Below are 24,535 nucleotides of genomic sequence, written 5' to 3' on the forward strand. Positions count from 1 at the left end.
TTCGCGCCGTTCGCGGGAAACTTGGCCGGGAGAGGGAAACCAACAGAGGGAAGGATTGGGAGAGAGAGAGAGAGGGAAACCAACAGAGGGAAGGATTGGGGAGAGAGAGAGAGAGGGAAACCAACAGAGGGAAGGATTGGGAGGGGGAGAGAGAGAGAGAAAGAGGGAAACCAACAGAGGGAAGGATTGGGAGGGGGAGAGAGAGAAAGAGGGAAACCAACAGAGGGAAGGATTGGGGAGAGAGAGAAAGAGGGAAACCAACAGAGGTAAGGATTGGGGGGAGAGAGAGAAAGAGGGAAACCAACAGAGGAAGGATTGGGGAGAGAGAGAAAGAGGGAAACCAACAGAGGGAAGGATTGGGGAGAGAGAGAAAGAGGGAAACCAACATAGGGAAGGATTGGGGAGAGAGAGAGAGAGAGAGGGAAAACAACAGAGGGCAGGATTGGGGAGAGAGAGAAAGAGGGAAAACAACAGAGGGAAGGATTGGGGAGAGAGAGAGAGAGGGAAAACAACAGAGGGAAGGATTGGGGAGAGAGAGAAAGAGAGAAACCAACAGAGGGAAGGATTGGGAGGGGGAGAGAGAGAAAGAGGGAAACCAACAGAGGGAAGGATTGGGAGGGGGAGAGAGAGAAAGAGGGAAACCAACAGAGGGAAGGATTGGGGAGAGAGAGAGAGGAAAAACAACAGAGGGCAGGATTGGGGAAAGAGAGAAAGAGGGAAACCAACAGAGGAAGGATTGGGGAGAGAGAGAAAGAGGGAAACCAACAGAGGGAAGGATTGGGGAGAGAGAGAAAGAGGGAAACCAACAGAGGGAAGGATTGGGGAGAGAGAGAGAGGGAAAACAACAGAGGGCAGGATTGGGAGAGAGAGAACGAGGGGAAAACAACAGAGGGAAGGATTGGGAGAGAGAGAGAGAGGGAAAACACAGAGGGGAATGATTGGGGAGAGAGAGAAAGAGGGAAAACAACAGAGGGAAGGATTGGGGAGAGAGAGAAAGGGGAAAACAACAGAGGGAAGGATTGGGGAGAGAGAGAAAGAGGGAAACCAACAGAGGGAAGGATTGGGGAGCGAGAGAGAGGGAAAACAACAGAGGGCAGGATTGGGGAGAGAGAGAGAGAGAGGGGAAAACACAGAGGGAAGGATTGGAGAGAGAGATGGGAAGAACAGATGGAAGGAATGGGGAGAGAGAGGGAAAAACAGATGGAAGGATGGGGAGAGAGAGGGAAAACAGATGGAAGGATGGGGAGAGAGGGGAAAACAGAAGGGAAGGATTGGGGAGAGAGGGGAAAAACAGATGGAAGGATGGGGAGAGAGAGGGGGAAAACAGATGGAAGGATGTGGAGAGAGGGAAAAACAGAGGGCAGGATTGGGGAGAGAGAGAAAGAGGGAAACCAACAGAGGGAAGGATTGGGGAGAGAGAGAGAGAGGGAAAACAACAGAGGGAAGGATTGGGGAGAGAGAGAAAGGGGGAAACCAACAGAGGGAAGGATTGGGGAGAGAGAGAAAGAGGGAAACCAACAGAGGGAAGGATTTGGGAGAGAGAGAGAGGGAAAACAACAGAGGGCAGGATTGGGGAGAGAGAGAAAGAGGGAAAACAACAGAGGGAAGGATTGGGGAGAGAGAGAGAGAGAGAGAGGGAAAACAACAGAGGGAAGGATTGGGGAGAGAGAGAAAGAGGGAAACCAACAGAGGGAAGGATTGGGAGGGGGAGAGAGAGAAAGAGGGAAACCAACAGAGGGAAGGATTGGGAGGGGGAGAGAGAGAGAAAGAGGGAAACCAACAGAGGGAAGGATTGGGGGAGAGAGAGAAAGAGGGAAAACCAACAGAGGAAGGATTGGGGAGAGAGAGAAAGAGGGAAACCAACAGAGGGAAGGATTGGGGAGAGAGAGAAAGAGGGAAACCAACAGAGGGAAGGATTGGGGAGAGAGAGAAGAGGGAAACAACAGAGGGAAGGATTGGGGAGAGAGAGAGAGGGAAAACAACAGAGGGAAGGATTGGGGAGAGAGAGAGAGAGGGAAAACAACAGAGGGAAGGATTGGGGAGAGAGAGAGAGAGGGGAAAACAACAGAGGGAAGGATTGGGGAGTGAGAGAAAGAGGGAAAATAACAGAGGGAAGGATTGGGGAGAGAGAGAAAGAGGGAAACCAACAGAGGGAAGGATTGGGGAGAGAGAGAAAGAGGGAAACCAACAGAGGGAAGGATTGGGGAGAGAGAGAAAGAGGGAAAACAACAGAGGGAAGGATTGGGGAGAGAGAGAAAGAGGGAAAACAACAGAGGGAAGGATTGGGGAGAGAGAGGGAAAACAACAGAGGGAAGGATTGGGGAGAGAGAGAAAGAGAGAGGGAAAACAACAGAGGGAAGGATTGGGGAGAGAGGGAAAGAGAGAGGGAAAACAACAGAGGGAAGGATTGGAGAGAGAGAGGGGAAAACAGATGGAAGGATGGGGAGAGAGAGGGGAAAAACAGATGGAAGGATGGGGAGAGAGGGGAAAAACAGATGGAAGGATTGGGGAGAGAGGGGAAAAACAGATGGAAGGATGGGGAGAGAGGGGGGAAAACAGATGGAAGGATGTGGAGAGAGGGAAAAACAGATGGAAGGATTGGGGAGAGAGGGGAAAAACAGATGGAAGGATGGGGAGAGAGAGAGGGAAAACGGAAAGATAGGGAGAGAAAGAGGGAAGACGCTGGATGGAAGAATGCAGAAAGAAATAGGGGAGACACTGGAAGGATGGGGAGAGAAAGCAGAGCTGCTGGATGGAAAAGGGGAATAGAGAAAGACTGGAGAATAAGAGGAAGGGGCATGGGGAGAACAAGGGTGAAAAAAGATGAAAAGCCACAGGTAGATGAAGGAAATTAAAGAATGGATAGTAAGAATGAATTAAATCTGGACAGAGAGAGAGCCTGAAAAATATTGAAGAAAGCAATGAAAAAGGAGACAAAAATGACAAATGGCACAGAAGAGTTAAGCGAAAACAAAGGAAAGGAGAATCACAGACTGGGACCAATATGGAAAGAAAAACAGTCACCAGACAACAAAGGTAGAAAAAAAATCATTTTATTTTCATTTTAGTGTTTGTAATATGTCCAATTTGAGAATTTACATTGGCTGTCTTATTTTGCACTGGGTATACTGGAGTTGTAAGAGCTTACAGAGATTATTTATAATGAAAAAAAATCACGTTATTTATTTCTCCTATAGTACTGTAATATTTTCAATGATGTCTGTTTATATGCGCTATGGCTGGTATAGGGGGTGTGGTTAATGTGGGTGTGGCTATCATAGGGGTGGAGCCATACGTGGTGACCCCGCCCATAATGAGTACCGGCACCTTTTTTTCTACAAAAAAAGCACTGGAAGTCCATCTTCTTTCGATAATACGGGTTTCTCCGCCCCTCCACCGGGATGTTTTGCGAGGACGTCCTCAGCAAAACTTGGGCATCCCTTTCGATTATGCCCCTCATAGTTTTGCCATTTTTCTTTTAGGTATTTGTGAAAGTATTCGTCTTGATACAGACTGGGTGAGAATCTCTAAATCTTTTCATTAGAGGACTTGATAAACTGCAATACAAAAACTACTGCTGTGTGATCAAAGAGGACCGGGGAGAATATCTCCGTCTTATGTATTTTGGGGAATAAACCGTCCGATATTAGAATGTAATCAAGCCTAGTATAAACACTGTGTGGATTACAGAAAAAGGTGAATTGTCCTCTAGGTATTGGTGAGTCCTAACTCTTTCATTAAAAAATTAATCTCTCTACTATGGATTACTATGGATATGTTTTGACAAATCCCATCTAAACCCCTTCATATTGTATTGTGATCCCTCCAGGAACAGAGAAAACCCACTGTATCTAAAGGTCCACCACTGCAATAGCCCTCAGGTTTGAAGGTCCATCTAAATATTTAGGTACAGGAAGTATTTCTATGTTCCAGGAGGGCTCACATATTTTTACTAAAATATACACTGACCACTTGGACACTCCATCCACTTGCTTGCTGCTTTCTTAGGAATGGCCATAATATCTGGAGCTGTCACTGTCACATATTTGGGGAGTGGAAGGGGGTCAGTAACCACTGGGGGATTAAGGGGGGGAGGGTCAGGCCTTAATCCCTCCAGTGGTCAGTGAGAGCACCTTTTCCTGATTTAGTTGTGACTGAAACAGGTCTAGAGAAAAGCATACTTCTCTTTTGCCCTGGACTCTTTTTTTTTTTTTCTGTTCCATTATTGCTAAAAAAAAAAAAGAAAAAGGCCCAGATTTTAAGCCCGCCCAAATCCCACCTAAAACATGCTACTATCATGCCCCCCCTTGCAATTTAGAAGAACTATGGAGTAAAACGTCCCAATTCTGAATTTCAAAAATCTCGACTAGGATGTTTTTGCAAGAAAAACATCCACCTGCAGCTTTGTTCCACTTTTGAGACATTTTTCTCTTTTGAAAATGAGCATTTTAGCCCTCTGGGGACAGACAGGGATATACCTGCAGTACCTGAATGTAACGTCGTGTTGAGCTACTATTGAAAAAGGTGCGAGTTCATTGCAAATAAGTATGTAGATCTGCTCATGATTATTTAAAAAAAAGCACTTTTGTGGCTGGAACTGCTGACCACATAAATACTTTTGATTATCAGTGTCTTACTGTAAATCCTTCTGCAAGACCCATCATTGACAGGTTTCTCCTGGCTCCATTTTCAAACTAGGCATGATTGGTTTTATACTAACATGTTTAAATGGGTCCATAAATGTGGTGCTCCTTCATAAACTAAAATTATGTTATTACACATTGCACTACTTTCTGTTTCCCTGGCAATCTCTCTGCTACTAATGATCTCGCTAGAACCTAACTTTTTGCTTGTTCTTGGAAATATACATTTGACGTTTATATATAATTTATCCATGAGTGTGTTTATTTTGTTTTTCATTTTCATTTTACTTCAGGTGGTGTGCACAGGTGACATGTACCTTTGCCAGGCAGGATCCCTGGAGAGAAATCACTCTTCCTGGAATTGAAGACATCCCCTCCTGGGTACCCTAGAACAGTGTAGAGACTTGCAGGGGAACGGGGTATGCGGGGTTCCCGCAGGGATGGAAGCAGTTCTACAGGGATCTTGTGGGAACGGAAGCAGTTCCTGCAGGGTCCCCGTGGAAGTGTACCCTGCACTTGCACCAGTCTCTCACCTACCAAGGCATTTGAGTTCTATATCCTCCTCCTCCTCCTACTTGCTTTAACAGCGCAGATTCAGAAAGTCTTCTTTAAGGGAGAGACACAAATGGTGACGGAATTCAAAAAGGCGTGGGATGAACACAGAGTATCTGTAATTAGAAAATGGAAGTTATAAAAAACCTAAACTTACATGGTGATTGGATGTGTCGAGTGACTCTTAGATGGTGACTCCGGCTGTGATGAACTACGGCCGATACTGGGCAGACTTTTATGGTCTGTCTCTCATATATGGCAGTCTGGTTTAGGATGGGCTGGAAAGGGCTTACACAGCAACTTTAATGGCTGGAACATGAGGACAGTGCTGGACAAACTTTTACGGTCTGTGTCCCGCAAATGAGAAGACAAATAGGCTGGAATGGGCTTCAACAGCAACTCCAGCAGTTGGAACATAAAGATAGGGCCGGGCGGACTTCTATGGTCTATGTCCCAGAAATGCCAAAGAAAGACCATAATCAAATATATAATATCATGTTCATTGTTGATTTAATTATGAATTGATAATGAGTGTGACTTGGGCAGACAGGTTTTTATCTGCCGTCACTTACTATGTTACTATTAATCCTCTCTGCTCCCGCGGAGATGTGCAGACCTCAGCTCTGACACAGGCACAAGCATCAGATGTTAGATTTCTGTCCCCTTGCAACTCTCTAAAACAGTGGTTCTCAATTCAGTCCAGCCAGTTGGATTTTCAGAATATCCACATTAAATATGCATGAGAAACATTTGCATGCACTTCCTCCTTTGTATGTAAATATATCTCACATATGTCAGTCATTGTGGATATCCTGAAAGGATTGGGTTGAAAACCACTGCCCTAGAGCCTCATTGACCCCATTGGACAGGAGCAGTGCTTCCCAAACCTGACCTGGCAGAACACCAGCTAGTCAGGTTTTCTGATATCTACAATGAATATTCATGAGATTGATTTGAATGCACTGCTTCCATTGCATGCAAATTTCTCTCATGCATAGTCAACATGGATATCCTGAAAACGTGACTGGTTGAGGTTTCCCCCAGGACAGATTTGAGAAACACTGGACAGAAGGCTCATGCTGAATCTGAGGCTAGAGCTGGCCCAGGTATAGTCCTTTAACAGCAGGGCCACCTGTAAGGAACTGGAGTTATCACTGCTGTACTCCTACAAATATGTGACACATTGCACCAGTGATTATAACGGTCAACAGAATGACACAGAATGTCACCAGACAAAGAAAAGTGTTAAGACATAACACAGAAACACCATGAGAACATCCCACTCTTTTCACTATGCTGTATTTTTTTCTTGTTGTGTTCCTGGAGTCAGTTTCTGTTACAAGCATATCTCAGTGTACTGCAGCAGGGAAAAAAAAAAAAGGTTCTATTTTTTTTTCCAAGCAAGTTGAGTGCTGCACAACACATTTGTATGCATGGCTGTTTTGTCACCTGGATTAAACCGTTTATTACTGCAGAAAAGTCACATTTGTGTAATGAGATCTAATCCACTGATCCATGATTTCTCAGCAGCCTGTCTCTGCATAAGGTCAAACTAGGAAAGTTTTCAGACAAGTCAGCCTTGGCTTCCTCCCTGCTCTGGTACTTAACGACTTGTTCCACTAAATAAATTAATAAAAACAAAAAAAAAGCCCCTTTCTTAATTAACAATAATAATAATAATTATTATTATTATCATTATTGTAGTGATAGGTTAAAACAAAAGTAAAGGTAACCCAGTGTCCTTAAGTTTTGCAATAATCCTTCCAGTACTTCTGCATCCCTAAAGGCTCCTGATGTGACCAGCCACTGCAAAATGGCAAGCTGTTTATGAGCTGGCTGCATAGCAAACTGGCACCTGTAAAACTTGCTCCTATGATTCGTCAAAAACATGAACACATTTTGGTATCTAGTAACCCATGTTCCTTTTCATTAAGATCTAAACACTTTTAGGAAATAAAACCTATATTGTTACCCAAAAGGTAAAGGATACAGTGTTTCATATTTTTCAGACTGACTGGCTGCCAGTGCTATAGGATGGGTAGCTTCTGTAAGCGCTCGCTTATATATACATTTCAGAAAATTAACACTAAGTGCACCAGGGTGTGTGTATGCGTGGGAGGGAGGGTGCTCTTCAATCAATTTATCTGCCACATCCTCTGTCTGTCTCATAGTTGTCAACTACAATAAGACTGCGGCTGCTCCACTGTAGGGGCTGTGTGGTAACTTTTTGCCACAGTGTTATTTTTAAATGGGTATAAAACTAACTTTTGCTCTCATTAAACTCCTATGAATGTTAAATTCATTGGTGCTTTAGGTTATGATAGTATATCTTTGGGAACTTAGGGGTCCTTTTATAACAGTGTGCTAGCATTTTTAGCGCACGCAAAAATAAGCCCGCTCTAAATGCTAGAGATGCCCATATATTCCTATGCTTCACATTAAATAGATATTTAGGTTTTTTTAATGGGCATCTGTAGCATTTAGTGTGTGCTAATAATGCTAGTGCTCTTTGTAAAAGGACACCTTAGTTCTTATATACAGCAGAGTGTGAGCTCTAGACATCCTTTTACTAAGCTGCATTAGGCATTAATGTGCATTAATTAATGCAGGACGCGCTCATGCATCCTGCGGTAACTGCCAAATTAGTGCAAGCTAATTTGGGTGTAAAAATGTTTTGTAATTCTGTTGTGTTCCTGTGCCAATCAGTTAGCACGTCCGTATTACCGCATACTAACTGGTTTGTACTATTATGTTTTTTGATTCTGTACATTACTCATGGTCTGACCCTAAACAGAATAACAAATAAACCTAGCCTTGAACCAAGTGAGCCCTTACCAACACCTATTTTGTAGGCGCTAAGTGCTCACGCAGTAATTTTTTTCTAATGGCTGCGCGCTAAAGGCAACATTAGTACATGGCTATTAATACAAAAAAATGGAAATTTGGCCATTTTACTGCTGTGGTAAAAATGGCCTTAGGAAAAACCCATGCAAGGGCACTCTAAGGCCAGTTTTTGCTGCAGCTTAGTGAAAAGAACCTCTTATGGGCAGATGATCAAAAGCCCCACACTGTTCCAAACAGCGCTTTACCGCCCCTATGATCAGCGATAATAGCATGCAAATTTAAGCACGCTATTCTCTCTGATCATAGGGTAGAAGTACGGGAGGATTGTGCCTGAGCGCAATCCTCCCACACTTGTTTGACATGTCTGGGCTGTCAAAAGCCAGACCTGTCAAACACAGGGGATGGAGGCAGTGGCGTACCAAGGGGGGGGGGGGGGGGGGGGGCGGTTCGCCCCGGGTGCACGCTGCTGGGGGGTGCCATGGCGCGTGCCTGTGGGCTCTGACTTTGCTAACTTCGCTCGTTCGCTGCAGCTCCCTCTACCCTGGAACAGGTTACTTCCTGTTCCGGGGCAGAGGGAGCTGCAGTGAACGAGCGAAGATAGCAAAGTCGGAGCCCACAGGCGCACGCTGCGGCACCCCCCCCCAGTGGCGTGCACCTGGGGGGGTGTCATTTCGCCGGGGGAAGGTGTAATTTCGCAGGCGGGGGGGGGGGGGGGGGCGCGCTGCACCCGGGGTGGGGGCGCATCAGCGATCCGCCCTGGGTGCAATCCAAGCTAAGAATGCCACTGGATGGAGGTCCATGGGACCACCAGACCCTAACTACCCTCACCCTGAGCCAAGTGAAATGGGGGCTGGAGATCCAGCGGACCTCCGCTCACCGGACCCCCTGACATAAATTTTGGGGGGGCTGGAGATCCGGTGGGTCTCCAGCCCACCCCTAAACCCCCTAGCATCCCCTCAGATGTCCCTGGTGGCCCAGTGGGCTGCGGGTCAATCCTCCCCACCTGGTGGTCTAGCGGCCCTTCCCCACCCCTACCCCTACGCCTCGAAAATGGCGGTGCCAAGCCCTGCCCAGTGTATTCTGGGATGTGCTGGGCGGGGCTTCACACCATATAAGGGCTCTCCAGCCCCCCCGAACTTGTATTCGAGGGAATTGGGGAGACCTCCAGCCCCCTGTCGCTGGGGGGGGGAGAGATTGGGTTGGGGGTCCTGCGGGGGGTGCTGTTGCATTTGGGGGGGAATGGGGGCCTGCTAGCATGCAAATGCATGCTGGACATGGCTCACCATTCCTCCCCAATTGTCTGCAAACCCTAACGCCAGCTCTGAGCTGGCATAGGGTTTGCCGTGGCTAGCATGCTAATCTTTGGCACGCTGGTCACTGAGCTTGGGGATGAATAGATTTAGTATGCATTTGCATGCTACTTGTGCAAAGAGCCCTGTTTTGTATGCATTTGCATGCTAGTTGTGTTCAGAGCCTGCGAGCGCTCGGGGGCTCTGATCATAGAATGGTAGCAAACGCAGGCGATAGTATGGCGTTCAGCCTCTAGCACCTGCGTTTGCTTCTGATCATCGGCCCATTAGTGAGTTTCAGCAGAGAGAGACAAAACTAAGCAAGATAGCTGTAGGAAGAGGCACACCTCCTGCAGTTGTGTGAGGTTATATACCAGCATCCTGTGTTACTCTGACAGCATTATTATTCAAAAGCTATTTATCTCTTCAGGAAACTTTATTTGATTAATGACCATTCAGATTTGAAATGGAGAAACTGGGTGCAAAATAGTAATATAAAAAATGAAAATATAAAATTAATTACTGTTATGGACACATGCAAGATATATTTATCAGACACAGGTAACAATGTTGCTTTTAAGAATGTATGCCACAGGATTCTGCTTTTTTACAATATACGTTTGGCAGGAGTACTGTCATTTAATTCACTGAATGTAATGAGTACTTGAACCCATAAGGTACGAATGTGCAGAGACAATGAATCGGTGGTGTAGCTACGGGGGGGCCATGGGGGCCTGGCCCCCCTCCAAGTTGGCTCTGGGGTTCCTGGTTTGGCTGGCGGGGTCCCCAACCCCTGCCAGCTGAAGCGTTTGTCCCACGTTGGTCTTGCTGCATTGCCTGTGATTCTTCATGCATGCTCAGTTTCATTAAAACAAGCATGCATGGTGTGAGTGAGAACAGAGCAGGGCAGGCAATGCGAGACCAGCACAGGACAAACACAGGATACACCCACCAGCCAAGGTATCATCATGTGGGAGCAGCAGTGGTAAGGCGAGCCAAAATGTACTCCCCCTTTGGGCTCTGTCCCCCCACCCCCACCCACCGTCGAAGTCTGGCTATGCCCCTGCAATGAATACCTTATATATCCCTGACTATAAGTCCCAGCATGCCCTCCATGCTGCACCCACCCCACCCAAGCATGTCATAAGTACATAAGTATTGCCATACTGGGAAAGACCAAAGGTCCATCAAGCCCAGCATCCTGTTTCCAACAGTGGCCAATCCAGGTCACAAATACCTGGCAAGATCCCAAAAATGTACAAAACATTTTATACTGCTTATCCCAGAAATAGTGGATTTTTCCCAAGTCCATTTAATAATGGTCTATGGACTTTTCCTTTAGGAAGCTGTCTAAACATTTTTAAAACTCCGCTAAGCTAACCGCCTTTCCCACATTATCTGGCAACAAATTCCAGAGTTTAATTACAAGTTAAGTGAAAAAAACTTTTCTCCGATTCATTTTAAATTTACTACATTGTAGCTTCATCGCATGCCCCCTAGTCCTAGTATTTTTGGAAAGCGTGAACAGACGCTTCACATCTACCCGTTCAACTCCACTCATTATTTTATAGACCTCTATCATATCTCCCCTCAGCGGCCTTTCCTCCAAGCTGAAGAGCCCTAGCTGCTTTAACCTTTCCTCATAGGGAAGTCGTCCCGTCCCCTTTATCATTTTCATCGCCCTTCTCTGCACCTTTTCTAATTCCACTATATCTTTTTTGAGATGCGGCGACCAGAATTGAACACAATATTCGAGGTGCAGTGGCACCATGGAGCGATATAAAGGCATTATAACATCCTCATTTTTGTTTTCCATTCTTTTCCTAATAATACCCAACATTCTATTTGCTTTCTTAGCCGCAGCAGCACACTGAGCAGAAGGTTTCCACGTATCATCAACAACGACACCTAGATCCCTTTCTTGGTCCGTGACTCCTAACGTGGAACCTTGCATGACATAGCTATAATTCGGGTTCCTCTTTCCCACATGCATCACTTTACACTTGCTCACATTAAACGTCATCTGCCATTTAGACACCCAGTCTCCCAGTCTCGTAAGGTCCACTTGTAATTTTTCACAATCCTCCCGCGATTTAACGACTTTGAATAACTTTGTGTCATCAGCAAATTTAATTACCTCACTAGTTACTCCCATCTCTAGGTCATTTATAAATATGTTAAAAAGCAGTGGTCCCAGCACAGAACCCTGGTCCCCCAAGCATATTTCTTTTTGGTTGATAACCCTCCCCCCTCCCCCCACCACCATGTACCTTTAAAATTGCTCTTCCATACAGCACCGGCACTGCAGCTGTACACCTAGGCCATCTGATGTCTGCTCTGGAGCAATCCTCTGACTCATCCCACTCTCTCCGACTCAACTTCCTGTTTCTGCACAGGCCGGTCAGGTGGTCAGAGGGAGTGCTCTGCTGAAGACCTCAGGTGGCCTAGGTGTACAACCGCAGTGCCAGTGCTGTAGGAAACAGCAATTTGATGGTATATGGTGTGGGAACTGAGATGCCAAACTGCAGAGAGATTCTTGTGCTGCTGACAGGACAGTGGCGTAGCCACAGGTTGGCCTGGGTGGGCCGGGGCCCACCCACTTAGGGCTCAGGCCCATCCAACAGTAGTACACATTTAGTGGTAGCTAGTAGGGATCCCAAACTCTGCCAGCTGTAGTCTTCCCCCTGATGGTAACGAAAATGCTACTCTCCACGATACCGGCATCTTCGCATGTTCAGTTTCCAACACATGCCTGCTGCAGACTGCCAAGGTGGAAAGAAGTATTTTCCCGCCAGCTGAGATATTTTTTAGTGGTTGGGGGGAGGGGGGAGAACACTTGGTGCCCACCCACTTCTTGCCTAGGCCCACTCAAAATCTGTTGCCTGGCTACGCCCTTGTGATAGGGATAAAGTGGAAGATTAAATTTCTTAGTGCTAGTTGAGACAACCCCAGATTTTCAGATGATTTTTTTCGACATAAATTTCTCAGCTTATATACGGTAAATTGGTTAGTTTTTTTTTTTTTTCAAAAATTTTTCCAACTGTTGGGTGTTCTTTCAGTTAGTTTCAATTATTTGTTTGAATAGAGATAATTTAACATGTGCTGTAGTGTTTTAACATGCGCTAATCATTTAAACATGCATAAAGGACCTTTTTTTACAAAGTGGCAGTACCCATCATCACATTGCCATGCGCGAATCTGGCACTACTGCTGGGATCCTGCAGGAACCCGGCGGTAGTGCTTGGCCTCTACATGCGCCGCTTCCGGCATGTCGGATTTTTTTTTGTGCCGGGGGCTTACCTGCACGCTGCCTGGTTACCACTAGGGTAGCGCAGGAGTCCTTTCCGCGTCTTGAATAGGTGGCGGTAAGGACTCCCTCGGGAGCTTTACTTACTGCATGGCCATTTCCATCCCCTGCCCGGAATTTCCTTTTTCTGAGCGGCGGTAAAAGGGGGCCTCAGTGCACGGCAAACCTGCATGCCAACACTACCGCAGGGCCCCTTTTACTACCGCTTCATAAAAAGGTCCCTAAATCATTTTACTGTACACTAAATTGTTTAATGTGCTCTAATGAACCAAACGTGTGCTACTGAATTCTCCTTCCTACCATATGGTCTGTTTCCCTCCCCCCCCCCCCCCCAAGAGTTTGATAGTTAACAGGGATGTGCATTCATTTGAAATGTCATATGTCGTTTTTGTTGCCTGAAACACAGCCCCCCCCCCAAAATGTTTTTTTTTTTCCCTGTTGTAAATAGTGCACAGCCTTCTGAATGCATAAACAATCATGGGAAAGAGTGCCCGTTATTTAGGAAGAGTACACACTGACAACAAAATTGATCCCAAAACATAAAAAATGTATTAAAAAACCCAAACAAAATGAAAAGATGCTGGATAGTCTGCAACTGTCGAAATGTGAAAAAGCAAAGCTTGGACAGGTGTGAGATATGTGGCAAAAATGAGAGTGAAGAATCAAGAATTAACCCCACAAAGCAAAAATGTGATACCAGGGAAATTACTGTGTCCAAACAGGGAAATAGGAGAGGAGGGTGGGACAACAGAACTGGAGAACCAACAAGCTACAGATTTGTCAGCACTGAGGACTAATTGGTGGTTTAAAAGCCAGGTAGCAATGGAATCTAAACAGGTTTGGAGAGTGGAAATTGGGAAAGAAAGGGTGTCAGTTGGATACAGCAAAAGAATATCATCTGAATAGAAATAAGTGGATATACCGAATGATTGAATGAGCGCAGCCAGAGAGCTTAGGTAAAGACCAAAAAGTAAAGGGGAGAGGATCGACCCTTGGGGAACTCCACAGTAGACATTCCTCTTGAGAGAGGTGGAGGTGGGGGTAACAACCTGAAATGAAAAGTTAGACAGAAAAAAAAAAATAACCATGAAAGAACCATTCCAGAGATATCCAATGATGAGAAATTAGAAAAGAGCGATTGACAAGATCAAAAGCAGCAGAGAGATCCAGGAAAACTTCCAAGACATGTTTATTTCGGTCAAAGTGAGAATGAATTTCACTTAAAAGGGCTGCCATAACTGTTTTGGTACTGTAATTAGATCTAAAGCCAGACTGACAAGAATGTAAGGCAAGAGTATTATCTGAGAAATCAGAGAGCTGTTGGAAAACTACTTTTTCAAGGATTTGAGACATAAAAGTGAGATTAGAAACCAGACAGTAATGATTAGCTATTGCAGGATCCAGAGTAGCTTTCTCTAAAATGGGATGGAGTATAGCTAATTTCCAAAGATCTGGGAACTGGCCGATAGAGAGACTTAAATTAATTATTGATAGAAATGTGGGGAGTAGACATAATACAGGGGTTTTTTTTAAAACCAGGATGCAGGAATAGGATCAGTTTGACACAAAAGTGGTCCTCGTTGAGGACATTATGACTTTCAGAGACAGCAAGGATTGCGGTTGGAAGGTGGACCAAACAGCAATGCTGGACTGGGGTGGGGAGGGGACAATCTCCGAAGAAGGAGACGCCAGAAGAGAAGAGATTGGTAGAGGGTCTGCAATACCCAGGGCCATATCGCAGATGTTTTCCCAAAATTCCCAGGCTCCTATCATGATGCAATATCCCGACTCATTCTGGCATCTATGACAGATTAAAGATTGGCCAGGAAACTTAGGGCGCACAAAAAAATTTGAACATGTGTTGCCAAAGTAAAACAAGGGTCAAGAAGAAGAACACAGAAAAAAATACTGGAGGAAACTGAAATAAGTCAAGAGAGATATACATCTGGCAAAAGCACAAATGGAAGAACAAATGGCTAGAAATATAAGGAGGGGAGACAAGAATTTTTTTCATGTATATTAGTGAATGTAGGAAGGCTACAAATGGAATTGTGAGCCTGAAAGATGCTGCAAATCACTATGTGGAGAGAGTTGAGGAAAAAGCAAATGTGCTAAACAAATACTTCTGTTCTGTGTTCACTAGAGAAGGACCACGATTGGCTGGTAAAGGTACATATGAGAATGGAGTAGATATCACACCATTCACAGAAGAAGGTGTTTATGAACAACTTGAAAAATTGAAGGTGGACAAAGCCATGGGACTGGAAGGGATCCATCCCAGGATATTGAGGGAGTTCAGAGAGGTTCTGGCAGGTCTTCTTAAAGATTTGTTTAATAAATCCTTGATGTGTTGAGTGGTGCTTAGATGACAAGACTGGCTCTGAAGAACTAAGGCTGGTTCCAGGCAGACTTGTACAGTCTGTATCCCATATGGCAATCTGGTTTAGGATGGGATGGAGACAGCTTCAACAGAAACTCCAGTAATAAGACAGTGCCAGGCAGACATTTATGGTCTGTGTCCCACAAATGACAAGATGGATTCAGTTAGGCTGGAGTGGGCTATGATGGCAACCCCAGTAGTTGGAACTTAAGGACAGTGCAGAGTGGACTTCTACTGTCTATGTCCCAGAAACACCAAAGAAAGACAATTACCAAGTATTTTATTTCACATTTATTATTGGTTTAATCATGAATTGATAATGAGTGTGACCGCTGGGCAGACTGGATCTGGATGGACTGTTCAGGTCTTTATCTGCCATCATTTACTATGCTACTATTAAGTGGTTAAAAAGAAAAGAAAACACATAATGATGCTAATAAAAGTAATTCTAATTACAGGCTACAGAATATGGACCACCACCCAGTTCTTGTGCTGTTCTGTATTATCCCTAGTCACAGTATATAGGGCTGATGCCCACAGGGCCAGCATTGGGGGGGGGGGGGGCAAACAGGGCAGCTGACCTGGGGCCTACAGCCAGGGCCGGTTTTAGGCAGGGACGACAGGAGCAGTTGCACAGGGCCTTGTGCCTCCAGGGGCCCCGTGGCGCTTCCTCCATTGATCCTCATCTGCTTTCCTTCCAGCTGCCCTGCGTTTAAAAAGTCGCAAAGCAGGCTCACCTCTCCTTTAAGCCTTCCCCTTCTCTCTCAGCTTGCACTGATGCAATTTCCTGTTTCCGGTTTCCGCAAAGGCGGCACAGTGCATACTGAGAGAGAAGGGGAAGGCTTAAAGGAGAGGTGAGCCTGCTTTTTCACTACTACTGCAGCCGCCGCTGCGACTTTTTAAACACAGGGTGGCTGGAAGGAAAGGAGGGCTGTGGTGGAAAACTGAGGGCACAGGTGGGGCTGGGGTTGGGAACTGAAACTCGGGGGGGGGGGTGAAAAGGGGGGTAAGTTGGGGTTGGGGCAAGTCACTGGACATGGAAGAGAGGGCAGAGGAGAATCGATGGGATTGGATGGGAGGGGAGGGCAGGGCAGGGCAGGGGATAGAGGAGAATCACAGGATGTGGATGAGAGGGGAGGACAGGGGCAAAGGAGAACTGCTGGACATGGATGGGTGGGCAGGGCAGGGGAGAGAGAAGAGTTGCTGGACATGGATGGAGGGAAGGGCAGGAGAAAAGCTGGACATGGATGGAGGTGAGGGAAGACAGGAAGGAGATGCACATGGATGGAGGTGAGGGGAAGGAGGATAAATGCTGGACATGGATGGGAGGGGAGGGCAGGGGACAGAGGAAAATCACTGAATGTGGATGAGAGGGGAGGACAGGGGGCAAAGGAGAATTGCTGGACATAGATGGGAGGGGAGGGGAGAGAGGAGAGTTGCTATGGATGGATAGAGGAGAGGGCAGGAGAAATGCTGGACATGGATGGAGGTAAAGGAAGATAGGAAGGAGATGCACATGGATGGAAGGGACAGGAGAATTTCTGGACACAAATGGAGGAGAGGGGAGAGTTGAAATGCTGGATATGGATGGAGCTGAGGGAAGAGAGGACATGAGATGAACATGGATGGAGGGGAGGGAAGAGAGAGGAAGGAGATGCATATGGATGGAGGGGAGGGAAGAAAGAGGAAGCAGATGCATACTGATGGAGATGAGGGAATGGGAAGAGGAGAAAAACTGCACATGGCTGAAGAAAATAGGCAAAAGCTGGATCCACTCTATACCTCCTCCAGTCAAGTCCACGAAGGACCCAGCTTTTACCTATGGATGTAGGGCAAGAAATGAAGAAGAAAGGTGGAAAGTAAAGAAATAAATGGAAAGGAAGCCCTGGAAGTGGAGTTAAGGGAGCAGATAGAGAGCAGCAGAATCAGAGACTGGGACCAACATGATCAGAAAAACAAAGTCACAAGACAACAAAGGTAGAAAAAATCATTTTATTTTCATTTATTGTTTGGAATATGTCCAATTTGAGAATTTACATCTGCTGTCTTATTTTGCAATGTATAGCAAGGTTCTGTTTTTCTGGTATTGTGCTGCATGCAGAATCTGTATGCTAATTTGGTTTGTGTCATTTTGGATATACTGGAGCTGTAACAGCTTACAGAAATTATTTATAATGAAAAAAAAATTATTTTTCTTCTGTACTGGTGTAATATTTCAATGATTACTGTTTATATGCGCTATGGCTGGTAAAAGGGTGTGGCTAAATGTGCCAACATTGTCCAGTTCAGCACAAGCAGCCAAGTTCATACAAAGTTAATTATGTTAATTTTTGTAAAACGTCCAAAGTCAGACTTAGACGTCATATCGAAAATGCCCCTCCACGTGTCTTCACCAGTCTTAAAAAACCTCCTTCTAAACTTTTATTAAAATTTTCTCAAATTTTTAGAAAATGTTAATTTATAACCAATATATATTCCTTAAAAGGCTTGAAAGCTTGAAAGATAGGACACATCTTAAATAAATTGAAGAGTCACACCGGACTGCTCAACAGAGCGCTACTGTTTCACTAACAGCTTCTTTAGGAGCATCACCGGGACTAATATATGTCCTTCTTTATAGATATATCATTATTATATTGTAAATGCGGCTGGTTTGACTTCCTTCTTTACATTCACAATACTTTTCATGGAGAGGGAACATATCCATCCTTTTCCAGTCATCCAGACTACAAAGAAACATTGAAAAAGACAGAGTAGCTGCCAGAACGTCTTTAAGTTCTTTCAGTACATTTGGACATATCCCATCCAGCCCCATCACTTTTTCTACTTTTTGTTTAGCTTGCTCTCGTGATCACTGTCTTCTGATCATCAGTCAAGGTCTACCGTGCATTCATTCCTATTAGTGTCTGTCTTCTGTGGTCCTATTCCTGACCCCTCATCTGTGAACATAGAACAGAAATATTTGTCAAGCAATTCCACCTTATCCTTATCAGGTTCTCCGTATTGCTTCCTTCATCCTTGGGCCTCACAACTCCACTTTTGCACTTCCTCCTATACTTACATATCTAAAAGTCTCTTGTCTCCCTATTTTTCTTCCATTTGCATCTTTATTTTCCTGACTACTTTACCAGCTTTTCTTAGCTTTTCCAGATATTGTCCATTTCTTCTGTATGTGATGTATATCACACCAATGTAAATACATTTTCCATTTCCCCTTTCCAGATTAACCCACAGTGCTTCAGTCCTTACTTTGTAAATCCTGCAGTTCTTTTGCTTTAATGTTATCTTTAACATATTATATCACTCTTCCTCCTTTTTTCCTACCCTGTCCTTCCTGAATAGATTGTAGCCTGGTATAACTATATTCCAGTCATGGTTCTTCATGAACCATGTCTCCGTTACCACCACTAAATCCAGGTCAGACTCTTCCATCAAAGCCTCTAGATGCTGAGCCTTATTTCTCATACTATTAGGATTGTTATATTGCCCTTTTCCCCCATTTCTATAAAAGTATTTAATATCTTACTTGCCTGGGGAGATTTTAATTACCTGGAGCCTTTGTTCACCCATCTCCAATGATTTTAGTTTAAAGCCCTCCTCAATAGGTTAGCCAGTCTGCTGTGGACTACACTTCATCCCTTCTTTGATAGATGGACACCATCTCTGCTCAGTAGCTCTTAGAAAATTATCCGATGGTCCAGGATGCGGAAACACTCTCAATGACACTACCTGCACAGCTACACATTCATTTCCAGGATGCGAGCTTCTCTGCTTCAGCCTTTACCCTTGATAGGGAGGATCAACAAGACCACCACTTGTGCACCTATCTGCTTTACCCTCTCCCCAGAGCCATTAAGTCACTTTTGATATGTTTGGTGGGATACCTAGCAGTATCATTAGTTTAAGCATGGGATAATGGTCAGTAGGTTTGATGAGTCTCAGCAAAACTCTCTGTAACATCTCAAATCTTGGCACCAAGCAGACAGTATGCCTCTAGGCACATCATATCTGATTGTTAGACTGTGCTTCTGTACATCTTAGAAGGGAGTCACCAACCACCACTATCCTTTGCTTTTTAGTGGTCACTGATCAAGCAACTTTCAGATTTTTTAACTTTGCTTCTACCTGTTCTAGGACATTTTCACCTCGATTTCCATTTCAAGGGAAGGGGAGATGAGGTGTTGATTTTGCAGGTCTGGTGATCTGTGTCCAGCTGTCCTCTTTCAGCATAGCATTCCCTTTGCTGGAAATTCTAGATGTCTCAAGAAGCATTTCTGGGATATATTTTTCATTGTCACAGATGATTCTCAGTCTTGCCACTTCCTTTTTTAGTTCCTGCACTTATTTCATGAAGGAGTCAATACATTTTGCACTCAGAACTAATCCCTTGGCCTGGATCATGCTTTTATTCCGGACCAAGGCGGAAGCTGTAATGGGGACAGCAGTTTTTGTGGCATGATGTTTCCTAGTCACATTTCAGTTGCAGGACTTTTTGCACTTGTTGAAAGAAAAGAGATATAGATCTACCAATGTCCCAATCTTTTTTTTTTAACAGTTGTTTTGTAAGTTAAAGGAAGTAGCTAGCTACTTTTATCTGAGATCTAACGACTTCTGATTCCCTGTGTGTAGTCCTGTTTGCTTCCTCACTTGATATAGGGGTATAGAGTTGTTTATGTAATCTGTTTAGGCTTCAGAAATATGTTTTATGTATCTGATATGTGAAATATAGTGTGTTCCCTTTGTAGGGTTAATTCATAGATTAAAGAATGTATTAATTAGAGTCCCCAGAAATATAATTGTTCTGTTTTAATAGATAACTAGAATGTGACTTATTGACATATTTGATTATTTTTCCGACCAATACCAAATACTTCTATGAATTTGAATAGAGATAAATGATGAGTGGGTCTGTATGGAGTCTATGTAAAGAGTACAATTTGTTTGCCTCCCCTTTTGAAGTGGAAGTGAAAAAGAGAGCCCTAGAGCAAGTAAACAAACAAGCTTCCTAAAGGATATCCCTTGTGATAACTTGAATTAGGGTTGAGGATGGACCTTCAGGTTATACAGCCAGACAAGGTTACAAAGATAAAGCAAAACCCTTTATTAACTCAAAAGGTTGAGGCCCGTTACCTTACAAGTACAGAAAATGAAGGGTAAAGTGTCTTGAGTTTCATAGGAAATTTAAAGATAGGCCTGTGGCTGACAGGCCTCAAAACATAGCTTACACTGTCTTTCTCTCAGGTAGCACAAGCACTGGTCTGACTCCAGCCAGGCCTCAAGAACAGGATTCTCACAATTATTTAAGGTTTGGACTACCTGAGCCAGGCTATGGTAGTGAAGGCACACTCTGTGGGCCCATTTCTCCCTTCCCTGAACCTCCTTAACCCAACTCTGGCCCCACCTTTTATACTTCCTGGCAGCTGTCTGCCTGGCTTCTCCCTCTCCTGTGACACTTCCTCTGGGCGGGACTGTGGGGCCTAAGGTGGTTCCAACTCTGTGAGGGGGTATTCTTAAGGGAAAGGGGCAGCATCCTATAGATTCCTTCACATACCCTCCCCCTCAGCCTGCCTACTGACTGCCTGTACCTGGATTACTCTTGTGTGTGCTGCCTGCCTACTGACTCTGCCTGTACCTGGATTACTCTCATGTCTGCTGCCTGCCTACTGACTCTGCCTGTACTTGGATTACTCTCTTGACCTGCTGCCTGCCTACTGACTCTGCCTGTACCTGGATTACTCTCATGTCTGCTGCCTGCCTACTGACTCTGCCTGTACCTGGATTACTCTTGTGTCTGCTGCCTGCCTCCTGACCTTGCCTGTACCTGGATTACTTTTATGTCTGCTACCTGCCTACTGACTCTGCCTGTACCTGGATTACTCTTGTGTCTGCTGCCTGCCTCCTTACCTTGCCTGTACCTGGATTACTCTTATGTCTGCTCTCCTGCCTACTGACTCTGCCTGTACCTGGATTACTCTCATGTCTGCTGCCTGCCTACTGACTCTGCCTGTACCTGGATCACTCTCTTGCCTGCTGCCTGCTGCCTGTCTGGCTGACACGTTCATTACCCCGCTTCCTGCTCCATCTCGTAAGCCCTGCAGGCCGCCCGCACCTAGGGGCTCAACCTCTGGGAAACGGCGGTCAGCGCAGGTGAAACCCAGGGTTGTCCGGCCACGAAGCAGAACCTGGTCCAAGATCTGAAGATTGAAGGTCAGGAAGGAGTTGAAAGTAATGCCACAAATTTTAATGAAATCCTTGAAAGGGAGCAGATGACCATTGAGAGAGAGCACAAGGTAAGTAAGTGAGTGAGAGGAATGAAAAAGAATGGACTCACATTTGGTGTCATTGAGATACAGAAGGTTAGTTTTAATCCAGGAGGAGACTTGAGAAAGACAATCATTGAGGTGAAGGATGAAGGAGAAATCAGAGACCCTGCATAAGGTTTGGAAGTCATCTGCATAGCAGAATGGAGTGCAAGAGTGATCTTGAATAATGGTAAGAAGAGGTGCCAGGAAAATGTTAAATAGTGTGGGTGTCAGAATAGAACCCTAGGGTACAGCGGAGAGAAGAAGAAAATGAGATGAAAAAACATGGTTAAAGTGAAGCTGGAGAGTTCAATTAAAGAGATAGCTAGAGAACCATGACAGAACTGTGCCCGAGAGCCCAATAAAACTTAGGTGGTGGAAGAGTAGTGAATGATCTACAGATCAAAAGCTGAAGAGAGATCCAGAGGGACCAGAATCACAGAGCAATGTTGATCCAAACAGGTGCGAATAAAGTCATAGAGGGCCAATAGTGAGTCTTCGAGCTGGGGTTGGGGCAGAACCCAATTGATATGAATGCAGGATATTACTGTGTTCAATGTTTCTAACCAAGGATGCATAGGTTTGATCCTTCATTCATGCCAACAATGTTTCAGTGCCACTTCCCCATCTGAAACCCCCTTGAGCTATATCTAAACAATTATTATCTAGATTGTGGATGCTGATATCTATGCCTGCTCTGGAGCAGGTCTAAATGTTAGTGTGTAAAGCGCATGCATAAATCTCAACTCCATGCAAGCTCCACCCAGAGTCCTCCCCTGAGCATGCCTACCATACAAGCATGCTCCAGCTTGCACCACAGATACTTTTAGACATGACCTAATTTTATAAGAAGACTAGTAAAAAAGGCCCGTTTCTGTGAGAGATGAAACGGGCGCTAGCAAGGTTTTGGTGTGCAGCGAGCCTCCTATCCCCCTGGCCCCCCTGCAGCCACCCATCATCAGTGACCCAGCTGTCCCCCAACCTCCCTCCAGGCACCTGTCCGCTCCATGATGCGGGTTCCGTATGAAAAATGGCCGCTGAGGGGCAGGGGGAGATCGCGTTTAGATGAAACGGGCGGTAGCAAGGTTTTGGTGTTCAGCGAGCCTCCTGTCCCCCGGGCCCCCATGCAGTCACCCATCGTCAGCGACCCAGCTGTCCCCCAACCCCCCTCCAGGCACCTGTCCGTGCCGTGATGCGGGTTCCGTATGAAAAATGGCCGCTGAGGGGCAGGGGGAGATCGCGTTTAGATGAAACGGGCGGTAGCAAGGTTTTGGTGTTCAGCGAGCCTCCTGTCCCCCGGGCCCCCATGCAGTCACCCATCGTCAGCGACCCAGCTGTCCCCCAACCTCCCTCCAGGCACCTGTCTGTGCCATGATGCGGGTTCCGTATGAAAAATGGCTGCTGAGGGGCAGGGGGAGATCGCGTTTTGTGGAGTGTCAGTGCTCCACCCTCGTCATCATCACGTTGTGACACGAGAGTGGGGCACACAGTCATGGCCAAAAAGGATATCTCGATGCCTCACACTTCCGGTTGAGGCTTCATTTAGAACGTTGGGGTTGTGAATTATGTGCGGATGGGGCGTGGCTGAGGGCGGGTCTATGAGTGACAGTGAGTGGTGCATGAGTGAGAGTGAGTGTTGCTGACAGCCTAGCCTACCAACAGTGCAGGGCTTCAGTGTTTCCCTCCCACAGAGTGAGCTTCAGAATGTTGCAGGTGAGAATTATTTATATAGATTTTGGGCTGTATTCCACAAATGGTGCTCAAAAATGGGCACTGGAAAAGTTTGGTACTAAGACGATTCTATAAAGGGTGAGTGCCTGTTACAGAATCTCCTTTAGCACTGATTCCCACACTCTAACTTTGGACTTAGACCTGCTGAAACCTGGCGTAAATGATGGCGCCCAAATTGGGTATGGTGACCTATTATTCTGTAGCAATGCATGCAACATTTTGGATCGCCCCTGATATGGCCATGTCCCTCCCATGGCCACACCCACTTTTGAGTTGCACACTATGGGCTTTGGGCACCAAGCGTTATAGAATAGTGCACAGCCAGATGGGTGTATAAATCCAAATTGTTAGCAACCAATTATTGTTCGTTAATGGCTTGCTGAACAATTAAGTTGATGAACATCTCAGGGTCACATTCAAATTTAGGTGAACAAATCTGAGCACCGTATATAGAATCCAGGGTTTTATGTGCAAAGAACATCTATAAAATTACTCTCTCTTCAGGGGGCAAAACTCCCTTAGTTTTAATATGAGAGATAGTATATAAAAGGTTTTAAATAAACAAATAAATGAGAGCTCCCAGAAACAGAGCTCAGAACTGGAAAATCCTTTGTGAAATTAGAGTCAGCAGGAAAATTCTCTGATTCATAATAATTAAAAATCAACTTCCACAGCTTCCCAAACATTTAAATAAGAAGAATGAGATCTCTTGCTAACTCTCCATTTACCTTCATGGCCACAGAAGTTCACTCAAGAATAAATGAAACAAAATAAACTACAAAAAAAATCACTTTAAAGAAAAGAGAAAAATGAAACAGCACATAAGCAGTCATTAATCTTTAATGTTTTCATAATGGATTATATTACAGCAAATGCTGATACCATATATAAAATTTAATATTAACCTCTACATTGAAAATGATTTTGTTAATGAGCAGCATAACATTAAAAACATTTTCTAATATAGATCATGTTAATGCACAGATGAAAGAAGTGGTGTGATTGTTTAATTCAGTTTAGCTTAGAGAGGATGTGAAAAGAGAATGCTCAGAGCCTAATTTATCAAGTATTTTTCTCATAGGCACAAACTGGGACAAAACAGTTGATAAATCAAATCCATTGTACACATAAGGCAGGATCCCAAACTAATGTCTAATTATTTTTTGTTGGCTATCTATTTAAATACCAATATTACATCTACACTATTAAATTTAAACGTGGTGTTTGTGTTAAATTATGAATGCAGCACAGGAAATTGATGATGTCATTCTGTTCTAAAGCTGTATTACCATTGGTTAAGGTTTATGGATAATGTCATGCTGAAATACAGCTATTAATTATGATTTTTTTTATTGAGTACATAGGTTTATTTTTCAGTGCAGAAAATGATTTAGGCCCTCTGGGAACAGTCAGAACCACCAGTACAATTATGTTGTAGAAGTTAGCCTTAAATCAGAATCAAAGTGAATGGTACAGCAGAAAAAGTT

This window comes from Microcaecilia unicolor, chromosome 2 (assembly GCF_901765095.1).
Source record: "Microcaecilia unicolor chromosome 2, aMicUni1.1, whole genome shotgun sequence".
NCBI lineage: Eukaryota > Metazoa > Chordata > Amphibia > Gymnophiona > Siphonopidae > Microcaecilia > Microcaecilia unicolor.